The sequence below is a fragment of the Rattus norvegicus genome, chromosome 5 (assembly GCF_036323735.1).
Source record: "Rattus norvegicus strain BN/NHsdMcwi chromosome 5, GRCr8, whole genome shotgun sequence".
NCBI lineage: Eukaryota > Metazoa > Chordata > Mammalia > Rodentia > Muridae > Rattus > Rattus norvegicus.
In genome coordinates, this window is record NC_086023.1 from 100,720,638 (window position 1) to 100,747,141 (window position 26,504).

At 41.0% G+C, this 26,504-nt stretch overlaps 1 long non-coding RNA gene across 1 annotated transcript in view; it reads right to left on the reverse strand.

Annotated features, from left to right (window-relative positions):
* Positions 1-26,504, reverse strand: part of LOC108350991 (uncharacterized) — a 186,940-nt gene that overhangs the window by 149,772 nt on the left and 10,664 nt on the right. The window contains exons 3-4 of the long non-coding RNA XR_001837981.3: positions 18,369-18,433; positions 15,174-15,237 (exon numbers count right to left, since the gene is read on the reverse strand). This is a non-coding gene — a long non-coding RNA (uncharacterized LOC108350991). The remainder of the gene's footprint in view (positions 1-15,173; positions 15,238-18,368; positions 18,434-26,504) is intronic.

A 26,504-nucleotide genomic window follows, 5' to 3' on the forward strand; every position in this document is an offset into this window, starting at 1 on the left:
AATACTTTTGCCCCTAAATTGTTTTTATCGAGGAAGAATGAGAGGGAACACAGCAGAGGCCATTTCTCTCCATTTATTCTTCATAGTCACAAAACTATTTGAGCATAAGTTGTTGAAGAAAACAGCAGAGAAAAATATTTCCAACTGGAGGATATTGCTGAGAATGTGAATTGGTGCAATCATTGAATAAAACACAGTGAAGCTTCCTCAAAAATTGCAACATAAACAGGCACAACAACATCAATTCCACTTATTGCTCCATGTCCAAGTGGAGTTAGTGCTCTGCAAAATCACCTGCTTTCTGGGAAACATAGTTGGACAGGGATTGCAAGGACAAACTCCTTTAAGAGAGCCAATTCTTATCCTAACCTGGGAACCATGAACCCTGAGAAAAAGAAGCCAGACCAAGGGTGGATAACCAGGCAGGATCAATAAAGGAGAAAGCATGTGCGGTCAGAAAAGGGCAGGGGACAGGGTCTCTATAAATCATCCTGATCCAGAGCCCACTCTGTGGCCTCTCAACTCTGAAGCTTCCCCAGTCCTGATCTTTTTGGACTTTTTAAGAAGTCTGTTGCTTCCTTTGCCTCTCAGTCTTCAGCCTCTTTGAGTACTATAATTCTTTGTCTCACAGAATGAACATGGCATCCTTAGACAACCAGTCTGCTTCCCAAGATTTCCCATAATACTCTTGTGTGTACAATAACACCATTTACAATAGTCACGATATGGCAATGGCTATAACTAGATGGAGAAATGGGGTATAAATAGGATATGATTCAGCCTTAAAAATAAATTCTGCTGTTAGTCACAGTATGAAAGAATATGGTCACTATTATGTCAAGTAAAATAAGCTTGAAACAGAAAGAAAAATGCTACATGATCTCCCTTAAAACTGTATCCTAAAAAAATTGAAGGCCACACAACAGATACTCACACCATGGTTGCCATTCGCTAGGGGGTAGTAGAAACAGAGATGTCAGTCAAAAGATTAATTTCATTTGAAGCATTAATTAATTCTTAAGATTTGATGTACATTAAAAAAAAATAAAAAAAAATAAAAAAAAAGATTTGATGTACATTATAGTTAACTAAAACAAATAATAATACTGTATTATATAGTTGCTGTTTTCTGAGACTAGATCTTAACTGTTTTCACCACATCAAAAATGGTAATAATAAAGTAATAGATATAATGATGGCAAGTTTGCCTTAAGCCATACCAAAGAAATAGCAGAATAATTATCATTTCAATTAAATACTGTCCAGCTTGTAGGAACTGTGCTATGGGTGTGAATTCCAGAAGAGAAAACTACAGTATCTGATTAAGACAATAATTATTCTGCCTATCTATTTGGCATGGTTTAAGGCAAACTTGCCTTCATATAGGGTGTTACTGCCTTCAGATTAAGGCTTAAAGACATATGTGTAGCTATTTCCTCTGAATGAACAGTCACTACTGGATGGATGAGAGACATCATAAAGACTGAGCAAGTACAAACAATTTCCAAAGCATAGGAAGTTCATGAAGCTTACAACACTCTCAAGGTTCTTTCTCAAGATGACATAAGTAGTAGACAGCTGCCAGGGAAGAGAAGATTCTGAGGTGGAGCCTACAAGCTTGTCAGGAGCTCTCAAGATGCAGCTTTCATTATCTCCACCCACTTTGGGATGGGTGTTAGAGGTTGCTGCTGCCTTTGACTCATCCATGCTCCTATAAGTAACCCTATACGCATGCATTCATGCATTGTGCAACAGCACAACAAACTCATTGCTTCAATCTAGACTTGTGTAGGGTTGTTTCTTAGGTCTGTGGTCAATGCTTTATGGGGTAGAGCAGACTTTTGTTTATATCTCCCCAGGAAGTTTCCAACAGGACAAAAGAGAAGACAAAAATGAGATACAAATGCCAATGACATAGCCAACCTAATTCATTTCTTTGTGAGTATGCCTTCGCTACGGTGAGATCATAAACAAGAATGAACACAGAACAAGACGTTCTTTACTCTATAACTGAAAAATAAAAAGGTGTTGCAACTAGTCTGTGTCTTACCTCCTGATGAATGTATTGAAAGAGACCATCCTTATTTTAAAGGAATCAGTGGGTTACTATGATTTAATTCTGGCGACTGAATGACTAGCAGTTACCAGTCTCCTACCACTACTTTCATGAGTTGTCTCATTGTTTTTACATCAGCAAATGCTTGGGATATGTGATGAATCCTTTTATCTTTCTTTGAAAGGTATTCAAGACAAATACAAGATTCAGAGTCTTTATGAGCAAAAGGAATTGGCTTGTTAGTTATGAGATCTGCTGACAGACTTGCTGACTTTATCCCAAAAGATGAATCTATGGAGCTGATAGATATGGTTTTCAGGTGTGTAGGCCCTGCAGCACTAACTGATGATAAGTGCCTACAGCCTGGTCCTGGAGCTGCAGAACAGCAGGTAACTTATCTTTGGGCTTTTGTTCCCATTCATTTTTTAACATCATTGTTAACTGAGGAAAAAAAATCTCTCCAATTCTCGTGCACACACAGTTTGACTCATTATTATGCTCTCTTACTTGGTTCCAAACACATTTAAACTTTTTTAAGTTTGGTTTTAATATGTTGTGAATGTTGGCTTACAGTCCCAGTTTTCACCAAAGTAGCTGCTGGATCCCAATACAGTTCAAGTTTTATATAAACACCAGGACTAAGTGGAGGCTTCTCTGCCTCTGCTCAGTAACTCAGCATGTGCACTGGCTGATGGAACGCGTTTCAAGAAACATCAAGTATCCTATTCAGGTTTACTGCTGCTACCATCAACCACCGTGACCAAAGAAGGAACAAGAGGCTTATGTGGTAATGCGTGCACACCGCAGTCCATCATCAAAAGAAGTAAAAACAGGAACCCAAACAGGATAGGAATATGGAGGCAGGACCCGATGCAGAGGCCTTGGAGGCTTGCTCCTTACTGGCTTGCTCCTTGTAGCTTGTTAAGTCTAATCACTTATAGATCCCAATACCATCATACCATCGGCCAAGGATGACCTCACTCACAATCAGCTGGACCCCCACCCCCACCCATCGCTAATTAAGAAAATACCCAATAGGTTTGCCATTTTATGGAGGCATTTTCTCAAATGAAGCTCCATCCTCTCCAGTGACTCGAGTTTGTACCAAGTTGACTTAAAACTACCCAACATATCATGTTAATCTTTTCTGCTTTCCTTGTATGCTTTTGCTGTATTACTTCAACATCTATCATGTCAAGCATTACTCTTAGCAACTCTTTACACTAAGGATGGCTGTTCTTTGGAAAGATACAACATCATTCACATGTACACATGTCAATATTAATGATGAGAAAGCTCCTGTATGAAACCAGTGGAAGTTTCCAAGCAACACATGCTAACATACTGACAGTGGGTGCTGGGTTCAGTGAATCAGAGAAAGCTCTCTGAAAATCTGTTGAAGGATGGGTCTGGTTTGGATGAATAGAAGATATAGGTGAATGTGTGTGTAGTAGAGAGACTAAACACTGAGATGTTAAGTAAGTGCAGTACAGTAGAACAGTGACTTTATCAGTCTAAGTAAATGCAGAGGTCAAAGGTAGGATGCTCAGCTCATAAATGTTGACTGTTTCTTACTTTGTGTTTATGGGAACTGTCTGTTAACATTATAACAGAGCATAATCTAGCACTGAAGCCCAGCTTATCAGGCTTGCTTTTTATTCTTCAGAGACATCCTAGGGTAAGCAGAATAATTGTAGGTTCTTTGAATCACTAGATAGGTGTGCTGGTTAGTGTTTTCATTATTCTTGTTGTCTAAGTTCTTTGTTTATTCGCTTGTTGATTTGTTTTTGTTGTTGTTCGAGTTTTGTTTTTTGTTTTTGTTTTTGTTTTGTCTTTTTTGTCTTTTTTGGCAACGTGTGTTATATAATAGATTCCTCCAAGATTGAAATGTTTCGTTCTGCAGGGAAACTCCTTAAACAGAAAGGTTTAACTCAAAATACTTCAGGAAGTTCCTGAAACTGACCACATTCACTAGGCCCCCTTTTGCCAGAATAAACAATGAAGCTGAGAATCCATCTTAGGCCAAAGGAAGCTCAGTTGCAAAGAAGACTCTTAGACAATATGGATAGACTCTTAATTTCTGAGAGGCAACCAAAGAGAACAACAACAGCCAATGTTGTTTCAGGAGTCACTTGGATTTCCATGACAAAGAACAAGAAAGTTCCCCATGACTAAGAAACAAAGATAGTTGGATAGTTTATGGCTTTGAGGGGCAATATCCTTACTCCAACTAGCATATATAGACTTGTTTAAACAGCCATATTATTGCGGTTTCATGAGTGTAGCTTCCCTGTCATATGTAGAAAACATTATCTCAAAAAGGACATTCTGCTTCTCAAATATACAATTTAAGTAACATAAGATGATATGATTCCCTCTGACTTTTTCAGACACTCTCAGTGTCCTCTATCCTTCCCCCCCCCACTACCCTCCTCTATTTCCCCATTCCACCACTTCATAGCATCTTTGTTTTACCCTACCCAGAGCCCCCTTTTATGGTCCCTTATTACTTTCCTGGCACCGAAGTTACTCCAGGTTACCTTTTGCAGAGCCTCTCAAAGCACAGGAGCTCTATAAACCTCTCCCTGTGAAGGAAGTCTGATGAGTGCCCACAGAGAAGTAGACACTTTTCATCTTCTGGCCCCAGCTAGGCAGAGGAAGGATGGTCTGAGACAGGCTGAAACAAGCCCATCACTGCATTCCACACGATCCTGACTCTTCGAAGAAGTCTGCTCCAAATCACACCCCACTCAGCTATGTGACTGGACACGCAGAGGATGGATTGACTTTTATCATGTGGAATGCTTCATATGTGGCGTGCTACATCATTGCACAAATGTTCCAAATGAAATAAAATTCTCTTGGGGGAAGAAATTGAATTGTGTGTTGAAACACACAGAAGCTATAAATCTCTAACTCTTTCAGGCTTCCCTCTTTCAACCCCCACCTCCCACCAAAAAAAAAAAAAAAAGTACAGGGAAGAGTCTGTCTCCAGATGGTCTGAACTCAGAACATTCAAAGAACAAATGCTTTAATCTGTCTTGGGAAAGAACATCTCATTTTGAAATGAATTCAAGTAATGGAATTTTTGTGACAGTTTTCAAGTGGATTAATGTTTAAGTGACTTACCTGGAATACCTGTGACAATTGCTTTGTAATGCATCTCAGTGAATGTCAGAGCTGCCCTTGTATTCACATGATACACACAGAAAACAAGACTTTCCAATCTCCTCTTACTATTTGCCACAGACCTATTTTCCCCTCACAGATTCCCTATGAAATTTCAACTATAACTGTTTCATTCTTAGAAAGGAAAGAACCTGGAGATTAGGATTTAGAGCCTGTCCAGAAAGCAGAACTCACTATGTGTATTTGATTCCATATTTTAAGTCTCTTGGCCATGAAGGACAAGCTTGATCATAAATGTGTTGCATATTTTTTCTCTGTTATATAGTACATAAAATGACATGTATGGAAACATTTTTGAATTAATGTAGATTATGTATTTCAGAAAAGAGCATGTTCCCTAAGCAGCCTGCATTATTCAAGTTAAAATCTTTTATTTTTAGTTTATGTGCATTGGAGTTTTGCTTGCATGTATATTTATGTATTATGTGCTCATAGAGGGCATTGGATCCTTTGGAAATGGAATTACAGATGGTTGTCAACTGCCATGTGGAAGCTGAGAATTCAACTCAGGTCCGTTGGAGAAGCAGCTCGAGTTAACAGCTGAACTAACTCTCCTTCTCACACAAATTTCTAGATGGTTACATATGCAAGATTATGTTTCTGGAAGCTAATGCAAATTTTCCTTTAGTCTCCTAAAAGGTCTGATCTGATTCCTTTCCTTCTTTTAGATGTCAAACTATGAGACTTCTTTCCTGCCTCTGCTTAATAGTGAATAAATCTGTGACCAGCAGAAGAGACATAGAAGTGAGACTGCTGGGACACTCTTGCCTTCCAATCATGGCTAAGGCCTCTTTTTCGATGCCTCACTCCCTGGCCTTGAAGCAAGCAGTCACGTTATACTTAGTTCCCCAGTCAGGATCCTGCCTCCCCCATAGGCCCAGAGCACCAGAGTCAATCCACAAAAGAGTGAGGCTTCTGAAACCATGGGACAAAACAAACCCTTCTGCTCTGTCAATCTGTTACCTCAGACATTTGTGGTAGGATCCAATGCTCTAAACAAAGTGCTCAGGGAGGCCTTCCTGGACAATAGGCTCAAAACAGAGACAAGGCAGAGAGCTATAGGGTAGATTTCTTTTATTTTTACATATATTTGTCTTTACTTTACATCCCAATAATAGTCCCCTCCTTCCTCTCTTCCCAGTTCCACCCCTACAAGTCCTTCCTCCAATTACCTTCTCCTCTTGGGTACCACCCAACCCTGGGTATTCTAGTCCCAGGAGGACTAGACATAATCTTTCCCACTGTGGCCCAACCAGCAAGTCCAAGTAGGTGGAAGGGGATCCAATAACAGGGAACAGAGACCATGACAGCACTGTCCACTTGTTAGGGGACCCACATGAAGGCCAAGCTGCAAATTTGCAGCAAATGTGAATGGGGTCTATATTCAGCTCCTGAATGTTCTCTGGTTGGTGACTCAGGCTTTGTGAGCCCCCAAGGTCACAGGTTAGTTCACTCAGGCCCTTGATCCTGCATCTCTTGCAAGTGGTACTCTGGGGAGGAAGGACACCCTGTGCTACTCTGCGGCGAGGACAGTCGGCCTCTCTGGCGGATGGTGTCTCTCTGGGGGTTGGCACGAGTGAGAACTGGGCAGCTTCTTTTTACAAAGGAAAAAATGAAAACATTTGTTTGTATCCACAAAACCCCCAGTAATAACAGAGCAATGGATATTTTTTGATGAATTGTTAGAGTCTGAGAAATACATATATATTATGTAAAATACATTATTTATATAAGGATTCATTTCACTTCATCTTGTGCCAATGATATCCATAATATTCTAAAATTTTACAAAACTTTAGCTATTGTATCTTATGTAGAAATACATATAGGTTTGATTGATGTCTTTTAAAGTTTGATTCAGAGAACATAGACATCATTCACATTTCGTGTGTTTTGTCAAATTCAAATGTAGATTCTCAGTTTTTTTTTTAAAAATTGGGGTTTTCAAACATATTTCAAATTGAATCTAGGCAGAGGACATTTAGTGACTGATTGCAAACTAAATAGAGTTCTAAATCGAGTTCACTTTCTCTCAAATGATAGTGTGAGTAGAAAGACATTGTTGTCAAACCACAAACAGCATAAGACTTGTGATGATCAACCAATAAAGGAAGTGGATCCCAACAGGCCGAACTTGAAATTATATTTTACAAGCAAGAGCATGCCAACTCTATTTGGCTTCAGTTTTATCTCAGTTTTCCTGCAAATTTGGGTTCAAAATGAGAGGACTCTCCCAGAGAAAATGAACTGAAATCTGGTGTGGTCACAAGCATAGGGTGCTGTATTGTGGGTTGATCCACCAAAGAAGGAGGCAACTCTGAAAGGGGACCTAGGAGCACTCCTCCCCATCTACTAGACCTTGACATCCACAATATGTCACAAGCTGGATGGTAAATATATTCTCAAGTTACTTCTTTATGTCTGTGGACATAAGCCCAATGGCACAACATAAGGGTGGGATTGCAGTTCAGCTCACAGTTTCAAGGCTTTCAGTCAATAACAGGAGCGGGAGGGTGTTAGGGCAGAGAAACAGCAGGCAAAAATAGGAAAGGGGGCTTGTTACTACAAACTGACTTTCTCCTTTCTTCCTTTTTATTCTGTTTGGGGTCCCAGCCAATTGAATGGATGCTGCTGTCCACATCCAGGTGGATTTTTAACCTCAGCCCTCTCAGGGCAATGTTCTCACAGACAATCCTAATCTTCTAGTGGACTCTAGAAGGGACTATCTCAAGCATGGTGGACATGGCTCTAACAGGTCTTGCCTTTCTCTCCCATCCCCCTTGCCTGACTAAAACAGCGAGATTATTTTCCTAAAGCTAGCCACCAAGGTCTATTCATATTTGACCACTTCCTCCTCCTGAGGCTGACTACCAAGGTATTATCGAAGTACTGAAGCCCAGCAATCAAAAGTCCCCTTTTGCTAACTTAATTAACATACCCAATTAAAATTCAACACCTCATCCAAACACAGGGTTTCCCCTCCAACTTTCATAAACTGACATTTTCCTGTGGACCACATCTGTCTCTTTATCAGAGGCAGACCTTTGCCCCATACCTAGACAGATTTCCCTGTCCCCTCTGCCCTGATTCCCTCTCCTTCTCTCTGTCCTCTATCTCCTGTCTTTGTTTCTTATCTCCTGACCTTTGTCTCTCTGGGCCAAATACATCTCCTTTGAGCTGAGAATTTGGTCTTTGGGGTCCTGAGCTGAAACCATTTCTTTTTAATATAAATCTTGTCACGTTTACAATGAAGCCAGAGGACCAGGGAGTATATTCTCAATGGACTTGGCAGAGGGATGACCTCAGCGTAGACATCAACCTTTAGCACAAATATAAACAAGAAGGGAATACACTAACAGGATGAGGCATACATGATTAGTGAAGCGTCTTAGCTCCTTAAGGGCATAACCATAAATTATGGTGACAGTTTGATTTCCAGTAATTGTTAACAAATCTGCTGTGTTCATTAAGATCTCGTCTTCCGGCTTGTTACACGGCTCGTCTAATTACCTGTGTTTTCCTGGTTTGGGGTTGTTAGAGCAGTTGTCTCCCAGTCCAGCGCCAAAGCGCTGGCTACAGGCACAGAGAGTGACTTCCTGTGTGCATCTGGGAGCTCTTCTCTCCCAGAGGTTATGGCGCTAGGCCTGGAGGCTGGTGTGAGCCCGTATCTTTCCAGCTTCCTATTGTCTGCTATTTTGGATCTAAACTTCTGGGCCATTGTCCTTATGACAGCCATGACTACACAGTGGCAGAGACACCGAGAGAGGAGAGTGAGCCCCACTCATGAAAAGAAGGTAGAAATTCTTAGGCAAATGGATGGAACAAGAAAATATCCTGAGGGAGGTAACCCAATCACAAAAGAATGCACATGATGATAAGTGGATATTAGCCCAAAAGCTCAGAATACCCAAGATAAAATCCACAGACCACATGAAGCTCAAGAAGAAGGACACCAAAGTGCAGATGCTTCAGTCCTCCTTAGAAGGGCGAACAAAAACACTCACAGGAGGGAATATGAGACAAAGTGCAGAGCAGAGACTGAAGGAAAGGCCACCCAGAGACTGCTCCACCCAGGGATGCATCCCATATAGTGACCAAACCCAGACAGTATTGTGTGTGCCAAGAAGTGTATGTTGACAGGAGCTTGATATAGCTGTCTCCTGAGAGACTTTGCCGGAGCATGACAAATACAGAGGTGGATGCTTGCAGCTAACCATTGAATGGAGAATGGGGTCCCCATGAAGGACCCCAAAGGAGGAGTTAGAGAAAGGACTGAAGGAGCTGAAGGGGTTTGCAACCCCACAAGAAGAACAACAACATTAACCAACCAGACCCCCCAGAGCTTCCAGGGACTAAACCACCATCCCAAGAGTACACAGGGCTGGACCTTGACTCCATCCATATATGTAGCAGAGGATGGCCTTGTCGGGCATCAATGGGAGGAGAAGCCCTTGGTCCAGTCAAGGCTCAATGCTCCAGTGTAGGGGAATGTCAGGGCAGGTAGGTGGGTAGGAGTTGAGGGAGCACCCTCTTAGGAGTAGGGGGAGACAGCGGGTTTCTGGAGGGGAAACCAGGAAAGGGGATACCATTTGAAATGTAGATAAACAATATCTAATAAAAGAAAAAATTTTAAAAAATTAAAAATTAAATAAAAAACAACAAAGGAAAAAGAAAAAAGAAAAGATAGTAGAGCCCCGTTAGGTTCACCTCAAAGTTTAACGGACACAAATGGCCCTGTGCACAACAGGGCGTCAAGCACATCCCCTAAGTCCTTGAAAAAGCCTTGTTTATTTAACTTCTCAGTCTAACTTGAAGCAGTTTTAGAACTGTTGTTTACATTGTACGAACTGGAGAATGCATAAGCACTGTGGTTACAGGAAGTGACAGCAACAAAAACAGGCAAGGTGCCGGAACTCAGCTATGAGTAACAGCGGATTGAACACTGTTTTTTCCTTGAACGGTCTCTTCCTGCACACAGCAGTCACACTAACAACAGGATGGTTTCCTGGTCTGTTTGTGAACGCCAGCAGCAGTAGCAGACAGAGAACAGACTCTGGGCTCACCATTACTAAGGCATCAATCGCTGTGCCCACCGTGGGTGGGAGGAGTGCCGATTTCTATGTAAATGTAAAGGCTGACTGCCCCCCGACACGCCTTTCTTTGCCTCACTGAAGTCCTTGTCTTATGGTGATCATCTCGCCGTTCATATGCCCCAGTGGACCTCCGTGTGATGCCTACCTGCTCAGTTCAATGACAGGCACATGGCGTCAAGTAATATTTGATAAGTGCAGAAACAAATACCAAGTGCCTAGACAGCGAACATTCCAGATGGCTTACTAACTGAGCTGTTGGGAAATCTCTGACACTTTTAGATGAAAAAGAGCTGGAGGATGCTCTTTCTCAAGGATTTCCCAGGCCTTTGAACAGTTCTGTGCTCTGTAAATGTGTTGAGAATCGGTTTCTCCCGCTGATGCGCCACAGATGGCCACATGGTGGCGCTGGCGCTGCACCAGAGACACGGAGCTCAGGCTGCAGCCGAGGCTCTAGCCTCCCTCACTGTTTTTCAGCCCCCCCCCCCCCCCCAGCCCTGTGCTTCCCCTCAGGACTTCCTTCCCATCCAGTCAAGCTTGATGCCAGGGCTCTTGCCAAGAAGCTGTCAGGCCAGAACTGGAGCTGGGGTACTGCCCACCTGAAGCTGGAATTTTCTTTGTTCTTCAACAGACTCAAAAAAAAAAAAAAAAAAAAAAAAATCTCGACCACACTTTTAATGCTTTTAAATGCATGCTTTCCTAGTTTTGAGATGCAGGTATTTTTATTCTGCACTTGATTAGCCACTGCAAGTGACCCAGTGCTGCCTAAATAAAATCGCCTACAAGACAAATGCCCTGATATGTTTTTATGATCCTCACAGCTAGACCGTGGAAGGCCCTGTTCCCTATCCCTACCATAAGGCATGTGGACTTGTGCGTTCACACCTGACTGGAGAACAAGAAAGCAGAAATAAATTACTTGAAAATCACCTACTCACTCTAAATGACAGCTAAGCACAGAAACTAACAGCAGCTTTCAGAAGTGAAAATACTTTGAGGAAATTAGATCTGCCATTCTTTTCTCTACACGTGTTTGGTATACACATCTGTGCACGCACGTGTGTCTGTGTCGGGTGTGCCTGTCTGTGCATAAGGACTACCCTGTCATCTTTACAGTCCACCTTAATGTTTGAAACATGGGCTTTCACTATACCTAGAGCTCACTGATTGTCTGGGCAAACTGGCCACTGAGCTCTCAAAGCTACCACTTCTGGCATGATAACTCTACCATACCGAGCATTTATGTAGGTGCACCTACTCGGGCCCTCAAAAGCATCGTATCCAATAAGCCCTCTTCCTATCTCCCCTTTGCTTTTACTTAGCAAAGTCTTGTGTTGCTTAAGATGAAACAATCTGAAGTTATACTTACGTATGGCAACATTATTAATAATTTAAATCTAATAAATAAAATGCGTGTTCGTAGGTGAGCAGTCCTTTGAATCAGGACAAGCGTACATGACTAATGCAAGCTCTGTCACAAGACATGCAAGGAGAGAATTGTGAGTCCAAAATGTGTGAGAGCAGAAATAGTGTAGCTTTCTGTTGCCTTCGCAGCTCGTAGTATTTTCATAGACGAAAGGAGATAGCTTGGAGATGGGACCCAAGTTTAGACATAAAGTTTTGCAACCTCAGCCAGGATGTATGAGCTTTTGAAGCAGCACATCCTTGCCAAACCGGGGAATGTTATTGACCATCTTTTAAAAAAAGATTTATTTTATGTCTATGAGTCCACTGTAGCTGTCTTCAGACACACCAGAAGAGGGCATCGGATCCCATTACAGATGGTTGCGAGCCACCATGTGGTTGCTGGGACATGAACTCAGGACCTCTGGAAGAGCAGTCAGCACTCAGTAACCACTGAGCCATCTCTCCAGCCCCTGGCCATCATTTGTTAATGTTAATTTGCCCACTATATAGTATATCTGCAGATTGGTACCATGTGTGGATTTTAATTTTTCAGTTCTCTGCGGTTGAGACTTCCTTCATACAATCACAGGTAGTTATGGGTCTTCTGTGACATGACCATCCAGGAACTGCGCTTTCTAAAAATCCATAAGTAAGCTTTTCATGTAATGTGGGTTTAAGTTTTCTGTTATTAAATGGGCTATTATATGGGTTGGAGAATTATCTTCTTCAGTCTGAGACTGTCACTTGGTGTTCCCTGTTGTTTCTTTGGATAAGCAGAAATTGAATTTAGATGAAAGCATCACTTACAGCTTCCTTCACATTACTGGCGCGTGTCTGTTTCTCCAGTCTGCCTTGTTGAAGAGCCTCTTTCTCCAGTTAGCAGCCTTGACTCAGAACTTCTACACTGGGTTGCGTTGAAAGTCAACTGATGGTGCGTGTTTTGTTCCAGTTTACCCCTGGCCCATTCTCACCATGTTGTGTGTGTAACTGTTCATCTTCAGGCTTGGATTAGATCACATGGATGCCCCCACTCTGTTCTTTGAAGAGATCCCTTTGACCTTATTCAGGAGTTGTGTTTCCCAAATAAGTTTCAAAGTTAACTTCACTGTTTCCAAAACACACACATGCACACACACACACACACACACACACACACACACACACACACACACACACACATCGGGGCAGGGGAGAGATGATTGGATTTTTTTTCCTATTGAATGGACTCTACTGGGCTTTAAACAGTTAATTTGTAAGATCTATTTCTTGTTAAGAAAGCTTCATTTTTCTAACTTTTGAAAATTTTCTCAAAATGTTCTTGTCTTTGAAAAATATTTAAAACTGTCTTAAACCAGATCAAAACTCATTTTGAAAATCTTGGAAACAATCCAGTCTATTTTGAGCCACTCTGCCTGGAAAAAAAGAAACTTCTTCCCTATGATTCAAGTCTGGGAAAGGATTTTTCTGACATTAGAAAAGTATATAATTATGATAAGTAAGTTTTTAACTTCAGAAATATTTTATATGCTTTTCAAAAAAACACTAATTCTCATGTTATTTAACTATTAGCTTTTTAAAAACTTCTGTGTAGATTCTATCTGATGGGAAAATAATCTCAATCATTAATTATATTCAAATCATTAAAAATTAAAATCAAAATTGGTGTTCACATCTTTCACTCTCATATCTGGTCAACTGCATAGTCATGACATGTGACTACAGAATCCCGAAAAAATTAGCCACACAGAAGAAAACAAGTGGCCCATTTCACTGTTGAAGTGATTTTAGTTGTAGGGTTTCAGTCTAGTTTGGTTTTTCTCTCTACGTGAGCCGCTTGAAACTCTTAATTATTGTGTTATATTTTGCTTAAAATCTTGTCCCACAGCAGAGTGCCGAGAGAGAGGCAGAGTCCTGTGTCAGCCACGTCTCCGGTCACTACCTGTGTCTCATAAGTCCTCCCACTTAATGGATAGGAGAGTCTGGAATGTAGTGTACAATGCTTATCTCTCCAAACCCAAATCTATAGAGCTCAGACTAAGGCACAGCTGCACACATCATCACAGTCATTTGCAAATAAACACAGCCTTCACTGTGCTTCAGAACCTGTCATATTTGAAGATGCTTGCCGCTGGGCTTGTCAGAGATCAACAGCAACAAATTAAGTAACATAAAATACAAAAATGCCATATCCTGCAGCACAATTACCATACTCTTTCCATTGCGAGGTGTATTTTCCACCTCACTATAGTATTCTGAAGTTAGGATATATACATAAATCTATACTACAACTGCACATAAATGTTTGTCGCTCAAATCAAAGCAATTCATAACAGAGATGACCGTAGTGAAACCAAGAAAACAAGGCTTGTGAGAATAGACTTGTTTAGCATACCAGAAGCACACTGAAAAGAGAACAACTACATTATTTATTTAAAAATCCATAAAATGAATAATTCAAGATTATTAAATATGTCTGTGAAAATGGTCAGTGACACGTGGAATTATTTATACTATAAATGGCCACAAATAGGCAGTAAAACCTACAGACCATTTACACTCATGTGAATGTTCTCTCTCACACTGGCTAAGAATTCAAGATTTAGCTTGGACTGTAAATTTTTCCCTCTTTGGAACCTCAGAGTCTGCAGGCCATCTGACATTCAGACTCTCCCTGTGAAGATCTAGAAGGAGCTATTTGGGGATTTTTCTAGTTCTTTGATATGATTTTGCTTTTATTTAGAGCATAGAATAAGATTGTCTGTTTTAGCTAAGGAAAAGTAAAATAACATAAATAATACTTTTTTCTTTCTATAAACTCCGACTTCCTACTTCCTGAATAAGACCTCAAGTTTATATTTATAAAAAAGAAATAAACATATCTACTTTTTACTTTTATTTTAGTAAAACAAAACTCAATGCCCACTCCACCCAGATCAGTCAACTTGAATAGCCCCAGGGACTTATGGGAGAGGAAAGTGGAATAAAATGTGAATCTTCTTACATCTGACTGTGTGATTCATAATTACTCTTCAGTGACCTTTGCCAGGACAAAGTAATTCACAAAGCAAAGCACAGGATGAAAATGCAGAACCCCAAATTGAAGACTGTTTAAATCAAAAGATTTACTGTGTTTTCTTTTCAATAAAATGCTGCTGTATCTTTTACTATGAATATTTACTCTCTCTCTCTCTCTCTCTCTCTCTCTCTCTCTCTCTCTCTGTGTGTGTGTGTGTGTGTGTGTGTGTGTGTGTGTGTGTGTGTATGCATGTACATGCACTCTTATGCACTTATATGTGTGTACATGGAGGGGGAGAGGTGTTTGCCACAAAGCCCATGTGGACATCACAACTTCGTGGAGTCATTTCTTTCCTTTTACCTTCAGTTGAGCTATGGGGATTGAACTCAAATCCTCAGGTTTGCACAGTCAGTACCTTCATTCTGCTGAGCCATATTGCCGACCGATGTCCCTGTCTCTTACCGATAACTAGCAAAGAGCTGAAAAAGGAGACAGAGAAATTAATTTAATTCTTCTTGAAGGAAATGTTTTTATTTACTTGTGGCATTAATAAAGAGAAGTGTTTAAAGTAAAGCAAATAAATGCATATATTTACCAGAAAATGTGGAGTCCTGTTTTTAATAATTACTAAGAGTTTCAGCAATTTAACTGCATTGTATTAAATCAGCAGGAATCACTCTAAGTATCAGACCATGTGCAATGGCCCAACCCCTATACTCTACAAGGTGGTCGTGACACCTGTCTTGTATTATACCATGTTCCTTGACTATTATTCAACAGCCTCATAAGTAAGGTACCTTTCTTAGATCTCCCTCCCTTCAGTATTATTCTGAGCAAACCCTATAAGAAATAGAGTTGGTCTTCTCACCTCCCTACTTATCCCTCCAATTAAACTCCTAAAAAGCCACATCTAAGTTCAAACATGAATCTTAAGGTTCTTCTTGATATGGTCTTGATTAGTCACCTCCTTTTCTTCCCATTGCTGTGTCACAGGCTATGCTAACCCCCAAATCAATGGATAAATGTCATCCATTTTTACTATCATGGGTTCAATCCCCAAACAACCAAAGACATGAAGGCAAGGTTGGGCAATGCTCTTCACCAAGATTTTTGTATGTTGGTGATGGTCTGTCCTTTAAGAGTGACATAATGTCAGTTTCTCAGAGCATCAGATTCAAAGGTCAGACATGGAAGATGCTTACATGTTGGAACTATGAAGTCACTTTCAATGCCATTATTTCTAACAGTGCTATTCTAGTGACTCTAAATGTCCTGAAGTGTGGGTATTTATTCATCCATGTCACCTTTGTTTTGTGATACTTGGAAGAGATTGTGATTGTACACATGTATGTTTGTCTTTTGGACAGGTGTAGAAAGGTCCCAGAAAGATACATGGGACCTGACATTCAAGCAGAAGACAAATGTGTTTACAAGGAAGTTTTAGCATAGTCCACGGCAAACATGTATCAAGTCAAGTACATGTATGTATATATCATATCATAATGCCAATCGTTATTAAATTTAAACATTTCTATTATTCGATAAATAGAAAACCTGTGACTCTATAAGTAAAAGGAATTCAGTGTAGGACTTAGTTTATATGATAGGATTTGGATCAAAGTTTCTTTATTTCTAAAGCTCTATTCCTACCACAACGTGGTGGTGCCCCACCCTGTATATTCTGAGAACGATGATATAATTCAAGTATGAACAAGTGGCCATACAGTTTTACCTGGGATTAACTACCAGACTGGAAGAAAGTAAAAAGTGATTTGTCTGATGAGCCAGGAGCATGATGGTCCATGCCAATGAATGTCAGATTTTAGAATTTTGATAAGGATCATATTGTAAGGGATTGTAACACATGGAAACAGAAAGTTAGACAAAAGACCATATCATGAACTCTGTTGACCATTTGAAGGTGTTGGGCTTTGCTCAGTGAATGGTTTAGGGTCACTGGTGAGAGTTAAATGGGAAATTATGGATCAGGTCCGATTTTAAATTAAGATTTAGATTTCTTTAAAGAGCCAATGTGGAGAACACATCCTAGAAGAAAGAGACCAGAATCAAGAACGTTGTAGCAAATGTTTTGAAAAAACGAAGGAGCATGGAAAAGTAAGTGCTGTTCTGTACAGTACAGAGTGCTAAGGGGATTGTGGGAAAATCAGTTGTGATTTTGTAGATGTCTCTGATACGATGAATTACCATAGGTATCTAGGGGTTCCTGACCAAACTATTTGAGCCAATGCCTCTTGAATTCAGGTATCCACTAAGATATACAAAGTGACAAATCTAAAAAGATGGCCCTTAAACATTTTCTTCTGTTGTGATTTTCCATTTCAGAAGCCACTCTTACAGGTTTCCTGTGTATTTTTCTTCATGACTGTCTTTTGTGGAGAGACACCATGAGGAAGACAAGCCTTACAAAGATAAACATTTAGTTGGGGCTGGCTTACAGCTTTCAGTCCATTATCATCATAGCAGGAAGCATGACTTTGTCCAGGTAAATATGGTGCTGGAGAAGGAGCTGGAAGTTCTGCGTCTTGATTCTAAGACAGCCAGGAGGAGACTGTCTTCTCTAGGCAACTCTAAAGAGGTTCTCTTCTGCGCTGAATGGAGCCTAAGCATAAGCCCTCAAAGTTTACCCTCACAGCCTTACCTCACATTGACACATTTGCTGCAAAAAAGCTACTCCAATCAGGCCACACCTCTTAATAGTGCCACATCCCACAGGCCAGCCAGCATATTCAAACCACCACAGTAGCTAATGTAAGCTTTGATCTCTGTTGAGGTTTAGTCTGTTGCTGTGTTGTAATGCTAAATACTGACCCGCAAGATCTAATTACCTCATGTTCAGCAAGTGATGCTACGAAGCCTGGTTCCTTGATTTAAAACAGTTGATTGAATAAAGATGTTTGTAGCCTATAGCTGGGTAGAAGAGAGGTAGGTGGAGGTTTGGTTCTTAGGGTTGAGCTCTGAGGCGAGACCATGAGGAGCAGAGCAGATAGTGAAGAGACAGGGAAGATGCCATGGGGTAGATGGGCCATGAGAACTGGCTATGGGTGCTGGTCAGTCAGAGGAAGAGCTGCCCAGGGAGAGCATGGCACATTATATCCCAGGGTTACTGATAGGAAAGTAGGCATAAGAGCTTAGAGGGCTAATATCTGCCCAGGTCTATTATTATTAAAGTTTACTATAAATATAAAGGTTTGTGTCTTTTATCTGGGAACTAAACGATCCTGGTAGGGTAGAAACCTCCAATTTCTAATACAATAACCCCTCTTCCCTAAAGGACTTTGTATAGACTCCCAGGACGAGCTCAGTAATTGATCATACATTTTGGATTCTTTCTTCTACGTTAAAAAGTCAGTGCTATACCAGGTAATATGACCCAGAACACATGTACAGGGGAAGCCCTTGCCTGACTTAGCTCTCCTCAGACATAAACATTTCCGTAAGTACTTTTAGCTGATTCCTTTTGAATCAGGGGGACAGAAAACCAAGCCCTGTATTCAAAATGAAGAAAATAAATATCTCAGAGGGATTCCGATCTTGACACTTAACAGTTAGAGACAGAACCAAGGCAATGGACTCAAGAAAATGGACTCACTGATCACCTCCAACCTCCTCCTCTCTCGGTCTTCAGTCATCAGTCACAAAAAGACCTGAAGTGCCCTGTAACAGAGAGCCTTTTTAGAAAGTAAGGAATCTATGACTTTTGGAAAATGCTCGTACTAAGGCCTAAGCCAGTTTCTATCAGATGAAGATCCGTGTGCGGTCTTTTGAGCACCTCCTGTCTCTGCCATTCTTTACACTGTGTGTGATTGCATTCGGGCACCTCACACAGGGCAGTGGATCTGCTCATTGCTCCTTTGCCTGCGATCAGCACAGTTGGCTACACTGGTTAGAAACCCAACCAAGAGACTAGGCTTCGAAATTGGTATTGAAGCTTTGGCGGCAGACTCACTGACAAGGCTACTGAACGCAAAACTGAAACAAAGCACGGCTTGTTCTGTTTGTTTGTTTGTTTGTTTGTTCATTTCAAGCACTAATTTCTAATGGCAGAGACAGATGTTTCTTAAGTGTCAAGAGATTTGCAAAGCACGATGTCCTACCACTTTACAGTAATTGCTTTACTAATATTGCATGTGTTTATGGCTTCTGTCTTCTGGCTGTGTCACGTCTTACATGAAATGACTTCAGGTCCTGTGATGATTAGCATATCAGCTCGACCTCAGATATCCTTCAGGTCACAGGTCCAGCTTTGCGCCTGCCTATACGGTGCATCAGTTCATAGGAAGCTTCACCTTGCTCTCTTTTCTTTTGCTGCATGCAGAAACCTGTGCGAGCCCTGGAACACTATTAGAGACATCAGTGTGTACCTGCAAAGGAACTTTTTTTTCCCAACTTTATTAACTTGAGTATTTCTTATTTACATTTCGATTGTCATTCCCCTTCCCAGTTTCTGGGCCAACATCCCCCTAACCCCTCCCCTTCTATATGGGTGTTCCCCTCCCCATCTTCCCCCCATTACCTCCCTCCTCCCAAAAATCACGTTCACTGGGGGTTCAGTCTTGGCAGGACCAAGGGCTTCCCCGTCCACTGGTGCTCTTACTAGAATATACATTGCTACCTATGAGGTCTGAGTCCAGGGTCAGTCCATGTATAGTCTTTAGGTAGTGGCTTAGTCCCTGGAAGCTGTGGTTGCTTGGCATTGTTGTTCATAAGGGGTCTCGAGCCCCTTCGAGCTCTTCCAGTTCTGTCTCTGATTCCTTCAACGGGGGTCCTATTCTCAATTCAGTGGTTTGCTGCTGGCATTCGCCTTTGTATTTGCTGTATTCTGGCTGTGTCTCTCAGGAGAGATCTACATCCAGTTCCTGTCGGCCTGCACTTCTTTGCTTCATCCATTTTATCTAGTTTGGTGGCTGTATATGTATGGGCCACATGTGGGGCAGGCTCTGAATGTGTGTTCCTTCTGCCTCTGTTCTAAACTTTGCCTCCCTATTCCCTGCCAAGGGTATTCTTGTTCCCCTTTTAAAGAAGGAGTGAAGCATTCGCATTTTGGTCATCCTTCTTGAGTTTCATGTGTTCTGTGCATCTAGGGTAATTCGAGCATTTGGGTTAATAGCCACTTATCAATGAGTGCATACCATGTGTGTTTTTCTGTGATTGGGTTACCTCACTCAGGATGATATTTTCCAGTTCCATCCATTTGCCTATGAATTTCATAAAGTCATTGTTTTTAATAGCTGAGTAATATCCCATTGTGGAGATGTACCATTGAGATTTCACCTCACACCAGTGAGAATGGCTAAGATCAAAAGCTCAGGTGACAGCAAATGCTGTCGAGGATGCGGAGAAAGAGGAACACTCCTCCATTGTTGGTGGGATTGCAGACTGGTACAACCATTCTGGAAATCAGTCTGGAGGTTCCTCAGAAAATTGGACATTGAACTGCCTGAGGATCCAGCTATACCTCTCTTGGGCATATACCCAAAAGATGCCCCAACATATAAAAAAGACACGTGCTCCACTATGTTCATCGCAGCCTTATTTATAATAGCCAGAAGCTGGAAAGAACCCAGATGCCCTTCAACAGAGGAATGGATACAGGAACTTTTAGCTTAGAATAAGTACTCAGTTATACAGGCCTCCCTGGGACAGAAAAGACCATTTCTAATAGACACACACTGACACTGGAACCCAGTATCTCAGAAAGACCGAGTCTTTCTTCCAGTTATTTGCAATTGACCTAACCTAAACAAATAATCCTGTTCTTGGCCTTTGGCTTATTTCACACCGAAAAGTGTGGATGGTGTCTTAATTGTCTCGAATATGCCACTAAAGATGAGAAGCTACTAAGAAAATAAGTGAAAAAGAAAAGCTACACCGAGGGCTTCTGAAAGGTCTGTTAGTACCTTAGGTGTGACTCATGTGTCCTTCTGTCCCTTCCCCAGCCTCCCAAAGTGACTTTCGTCTTGACCACACGGTCTGTTCCAAGGCTATGCCTGTTACGTGCCTGCTTCCTGTCCCCTCCTGAGTGAGGAGTGGACAGTGGGTTCTGACAGTTTGTGGTCAACATCAAGATTGCCATTTGCTTTCAAGAATGGCTCTGGTGTTCAGTGCAGGCCTCACCCAGCCACCAACTCTCAGAGTTAATGTGGGAAAACCTGAAAACCTTGCACAAAGTGGACTCTCGGGTCTTTTCTGAATACCCGTGGGATTCACTACTGAAACCAGTGAGCAGCTGGGGGTGGGGGAAGCATTATGCATTCGGTGTTCTGTGCCATATTGGGATCAGTCAAATTCCTTCATGCAAGCACATTTCAGGTGGAGGCTCCCATACTTGACTAGTACCAAAATAAATAAATAAATAAATATAAAAGAAAAAAAAGACTTTCTTTAATCTGTGTTGCTAGGAGACAGCCTACTCAATATTTAATTTTAATCTGACATATCACATCTTTTCATGCCAAGAAATAGCCTGGCAGTAATGCATAATTCATCGCAGTGGACAAACTGATCTCAGTTCTGGAGGCCATGTTCGTAGGATCTGTGGGGCTGCAGCTGGCCTTCCAAGAGTAGGTTGAAGTCAGCTGGTGTAAATGATTCGTGCGTTTTAAAAGTTATTTAGTGGAAAGGGGAAAGTAGAAAATAATGCAAATAAATATAGAGATTTGGAAGGAAGCCTTTCACGAGGATGATGACCGCCGGTCAGAGTTCCTTCTTGGGCTCTCTTCAGCTCAGCCCTCAGCTGGCCATTTTTTACCTCTGTGCGGTGATAGCTAGAATAACAAAAAAGGAAGAATCAGGTCTGAGAGCATTTTCCTAAACCCTGATTTGGTTTGCAAATGTGAAATCCAGCCAATATTTCATTTTAATCCTTATAAAAATATCAGATTAAAAAAAAAAAACACTTGAGCCCATGTCAAGGATGATAAATCTACAGGTACCTGCTTATATCCAGAATCAATATTCCTCCCTCCCTAAAATCAAATCTAAGTCCTCTTCTTAAAGAAGGCTTCAATGTCACTTTACTAATAAATTTTAAAACAAAACAAAATAACAACAACAAAAAAAAACATTTTTAAAAAGCCTAGAAAAAATGTCTGTGGAAATGACACTGTGGACTTAGGCTGGCACACCTGGCTGGTAAGCAGAGACTTCACAAAGGCCAGGTTAACGCATACCATTATTACAGCATTTCCATCCCCTTCAGTTACTGAGCTCACAGTCAAGCTAGCACAGGAACATGCTACACCGTTGAGCGACTCTGCTCACGGCATTTCTCCAGATTTTGTTTCATCTAAAATATTGTATACGGAGAGAAGCCAAGGTGGAGTCTGCGTATTCACAACATCCGGGATTGTTTGACAGCTCTGGGACTCTTCAGAAGCAAAGTCGAGTATACATTCATTTCTTCTCCCTCCTGATGTTGTTGTTGTTTGTTGTTGTTGTGTCAAACCAGTCTCCAATACTCTACATCTCCCTATGGTTCACTGTGGTTCTTTCTTTTTGGAGCAAGGAATCTTCCTGGGGCACACAGTTTCCTTATCTTCCCTCTGGCACCCAGAGTGAAATGTGTTTCCTTTATGAAAACACGAGATTAAAAAAAAGAAAGGAGGAGAAGAAAAAAGTAACTCGTGGATATTTTCAATGTAATTTTTCGTTTTCTCCAGTGCCATGATGTGCAATTCTCAAGAATATTATGTTTCTTGGCTGATTCGTAGTCTCTTTCATTAAAACCACAGGACATAGCCGCTGGGCACAGAAGCTAAATGTCACGCATTCAGTGCCCTGCTCCTTGGCAGAGAACTCTGGCAGCATGATTTTTTCGTCCTTTCTTTTTGCTACCTTCCCTCTTTTATTGTGCATTTTCAACAAAAGTTAGGCAGTAATAACTACTACATTTACACACCACAGTTAATGATCGTAATAGTGTAAGGTAAGAGGATAAATGCTCACTAACACACAAAAGTACAGTGTTACTCTTTATTGAAGAGAAAAAAATAATTTCAGCAGTTAATGAAAACATGGATACTTTTTGACAGAATTACATAGGGAAGAAAATGACTTGTAAGACTCCTGGGGACAAAATTAAGTGGGTGTGTGTGTTTAATCCTTTCAAGATTTCGCCTAATAGTTATGCACTGCCTCCTTACTTGACTCCTGCCCAAGTCTGACGAGGCACCCCCAGCTCTGTCTAACCTTCCCATAGCTAATTTGAGTTTCTCTTCCCAAGATGCACTGCCAGTTAGGAAAGATGGTTAATAATGCCTTCCTAGGAAATTTTAGATTTTGTCCCATGGGGTTAATAATTGAGAGAATAATAGCCATTTGGGTGAAGAGGAAGGAGGGCTTGTAGTTAAGAACAGAATAAGGAAAACAGAACACCAGAAAATACTTCATCTTTTATTACTAACACTTTCTTTTTATGTCTTTTGATATGGAACTATCATATCAACTTACTGACATAAAGTAAACGTTAGCATATATGAACTAATTATATATGCTAACATATATATGTGCTGATGTTTGTTTATTCCATATATATACATATACACACATATATATTATACATATAATATATACACACACATATATATATGTGTATATATATATATATATATATATATATATATGGCTTTCTGTGACTACTTTCTTATTAATCTAGGCATTGACAAAGAACTTTCCCAGAAATAGGTAGAGTATATTCCCTCAAGGAAAAGGCTATCATCATCTACAGGGAATTAATCTATCCAACCTTAGATGAGTTAAATAATCATAGTTAAATACATTAGGAAGTAATTTAATAAGATTAGTAGATGAGGAGCAGAGCGAGGCCCTGAGGCTCTCTGATGAAAAAAGTGCCACAAAATAAAGAACGCTGTAGAGATGATTAACATAGGAGGGCAGTTAACTTTACAGCTCTCCCAATTGGAGGTGAGTCACCTAACCCCTCTGGCTCTGGGAACCCATAAAGAACAGGGCTGGGCACGGTAGGTACAAATTGAATTACTTTATTTGGGTTGCATCTTAAACCCGTGATTGTAAAATATAGTAGAAAACAAGAATGTATATAGTTCACCTCAAAAGTTCTTGGCGACATACACATCAGTCGCTTAGATTTTTAGCAGATCCGTTGTACAAGAATGTGGGATTCTAAGTCTATAGAATCTGAGTATTTCCCTGAGAAATCAGGAAGACACTGAAACATCAGGCAATCGGGAAAGAGTAAGAAAGAGGAAGTATTAAGGAGTGATGCCACTTAGAAGCAGGAGTAAAACAAAACTAATACAGCAGAAAGTTTCCTGGGGGTGAATGGGGGGTGATAATGCCTAAGGAAGTTAAGAGAAGCCTAGAGCAGGTCTGGGCAGAAAAAGGCATTGGACCTCAGTGCAGCTCTGAACCTCCTGAGTCAAAGCCAGAGGTACAGAAAGAGTGGGGGACACAAAGAGTGGGGGGACACAAAGAGTGGGGGAGCATCGGAGAAGCTCAAGCAGCCTCCAGGAGCTGCAGGCCGAAGAGTGATAATAAGCCAGGCCCTGGAAACATGGGCAAGTCCTACAGTACCGCCATCCTCAGCTACCGGCTCACTCGGGTCTGCTCAGAGAGAAGGCAGCTTTGAATGAAAAGCATGGAGGACCCTGGATAGGCCAGGTGGCCATCCTCCTTGAAATTGAGTGACGAGTGTCTCTTTGCCATCTCCTGCAGTTTCCTTCCTGCTAGATGCTGTTTTAAAAGAACTGAGCTCAGCTATGGATGGCTCATCTGTATCAACCTCCCATCATCGGAGGCTCAGAAAAGCCCATGGAAGACCGGGAGGAGAGAATATAAGAGCTGGTAGACTGGGGGGAAAGCTGAATTCAGGCTACTGGGTAGGGCATGGATGCAGCATCCATCAGCTCACAGTGGCGGAGGTTACTTACAAGCCTTGCACTAAACCGGCCAGTCAACATCCCGCAAAGGGTAAGGGAGGGACTCCCAAGGCCCTTCCCCTACTGTAGGTGTTTAAGGTTGTTGGTGGCTGTCTCAATCACTTTCCTTTGGTTAAGTGGCAGGTTCATATCTCAGCACAGATAAGCAGCACTTAGCTGGTAGTATTAAGAATAGATAAAGAGAATATGAAGCTTGGTGGGAGATGTAATGGAGACACTAGAGGAGTTAGAAAGAGACAGATATGATCGATATATAAAGTATAAATACGTGAAACTTACAAAGAATACAGATAGTATTTGAAAACACGTGTAAAGCCAGAAAGTAAACAAAATGAAAATGAAACAAAATGAAAATCCCAGGAGATGGGAAGGCGCTATTAATAAAGAGTTGCAGAGCCCGGGGCGGGAGCACATGAGAGAGCAGGATCAGGAACATCAAAACAAGGCTGTGGAAAGCTCTCAATAGCCAGTCAAGGAAATGGTTCAAGCCAGCAAGCAGATGAAAAGCTTAGGAACTTAGAACTAAAGATTTATGGTTGTGATTTCCCAAAAGAGTAAAGAGCCAAATGCATAAGAGTAGAAACAAGGTTGGGTAGAAGCAAGAGAAGCAAAAACTCTAGGCAAGGCCTCTGTGGGGATCAGTTCACTCCAGATGGGCGCCATCATTTGAACACCCCGTGTTGCAGAACGCACAGGAATTCCAAAGAAGGCCTGACCGAGATAAAAGAGTATTTTGAAAGTAAAGAAATAAATACTAGAGCTTTGCTCCACCTAGAAAGAAAAACCTAATATATTTTTACATGTCTGAACCTTATATGTAAATGTAGAACAGACACAAGGTGATTAAAAATTAAAGAGTACATTAGTAGAATTAGTTTTAATAATACATTTCAATTAACTCAATATATGGAAAATGCAACATGTAGTCAATATAAATAATAAAAGAGGTTTTTAAGTGTTCTAAGTCTTCAAATTTTGATGTATGTCTTATTTCAAAATAACTCAATTTGGATGCTAATTTTTCATTCCAAATACTTAATCTCCAGTTTGCTTCTTAAAACATACACTATCAAAAGAAGATTCACACACTCAAGTTGTTTCCAATATAGGAAAGGGGTTATTTCTTTTCTGTAAAGTGACTCAAGTCCTAAAAGATATATTTCCTTTAACATTCGACTGTATGCTGACAACACTGGCTCATTCTCTGACTCCCCTCTCTCTGTTTCTTTCTGTCTCTCTGTCTCTCTATCTCGTGTGTGTGTGTGTGTGTGTGTGTGTGTGTGTGTGTGTGTGTGTGTGTGTGTGGTGTGTGTGTGCTGTGTGTGTGTGTGGTGTGTGTGTGGTGTGTGTGTGTGTGTGGTGTGTGTGTGTGTATGTAGAGACAGAGACATATGTAGATAGTTATAATTCTTTAGATATAATCACACGATATATAGTTATCTAGTTACACACACTTAATATATATGTGTGTATATAGTTATTTCATTACACACACACACACACACACACACACACACTGCTGAGTAGCAGTTTCATTAAAGATTAAAATATTAAATCTTGGAGAGAAGCTCATTAAAACACAGGATGCTTACCACATTCATAACAAGCTGATCAAGGGGAAGATGAAGTATTTCATCCTACAGGGAGGTTCCTTAAACTCAGAAAGTAAACAATTAAAAATAGCTTCAGAAGTCCCTCAAACTGACCAGATTCATTAGGGCCCCCCATTTCCCCAAGAACGTATAAGCAGTAAGAACTGTGTAGGACACGCCCAGAAAGCTGAGCAGCCAGGAAGAGAATCAGTTGAC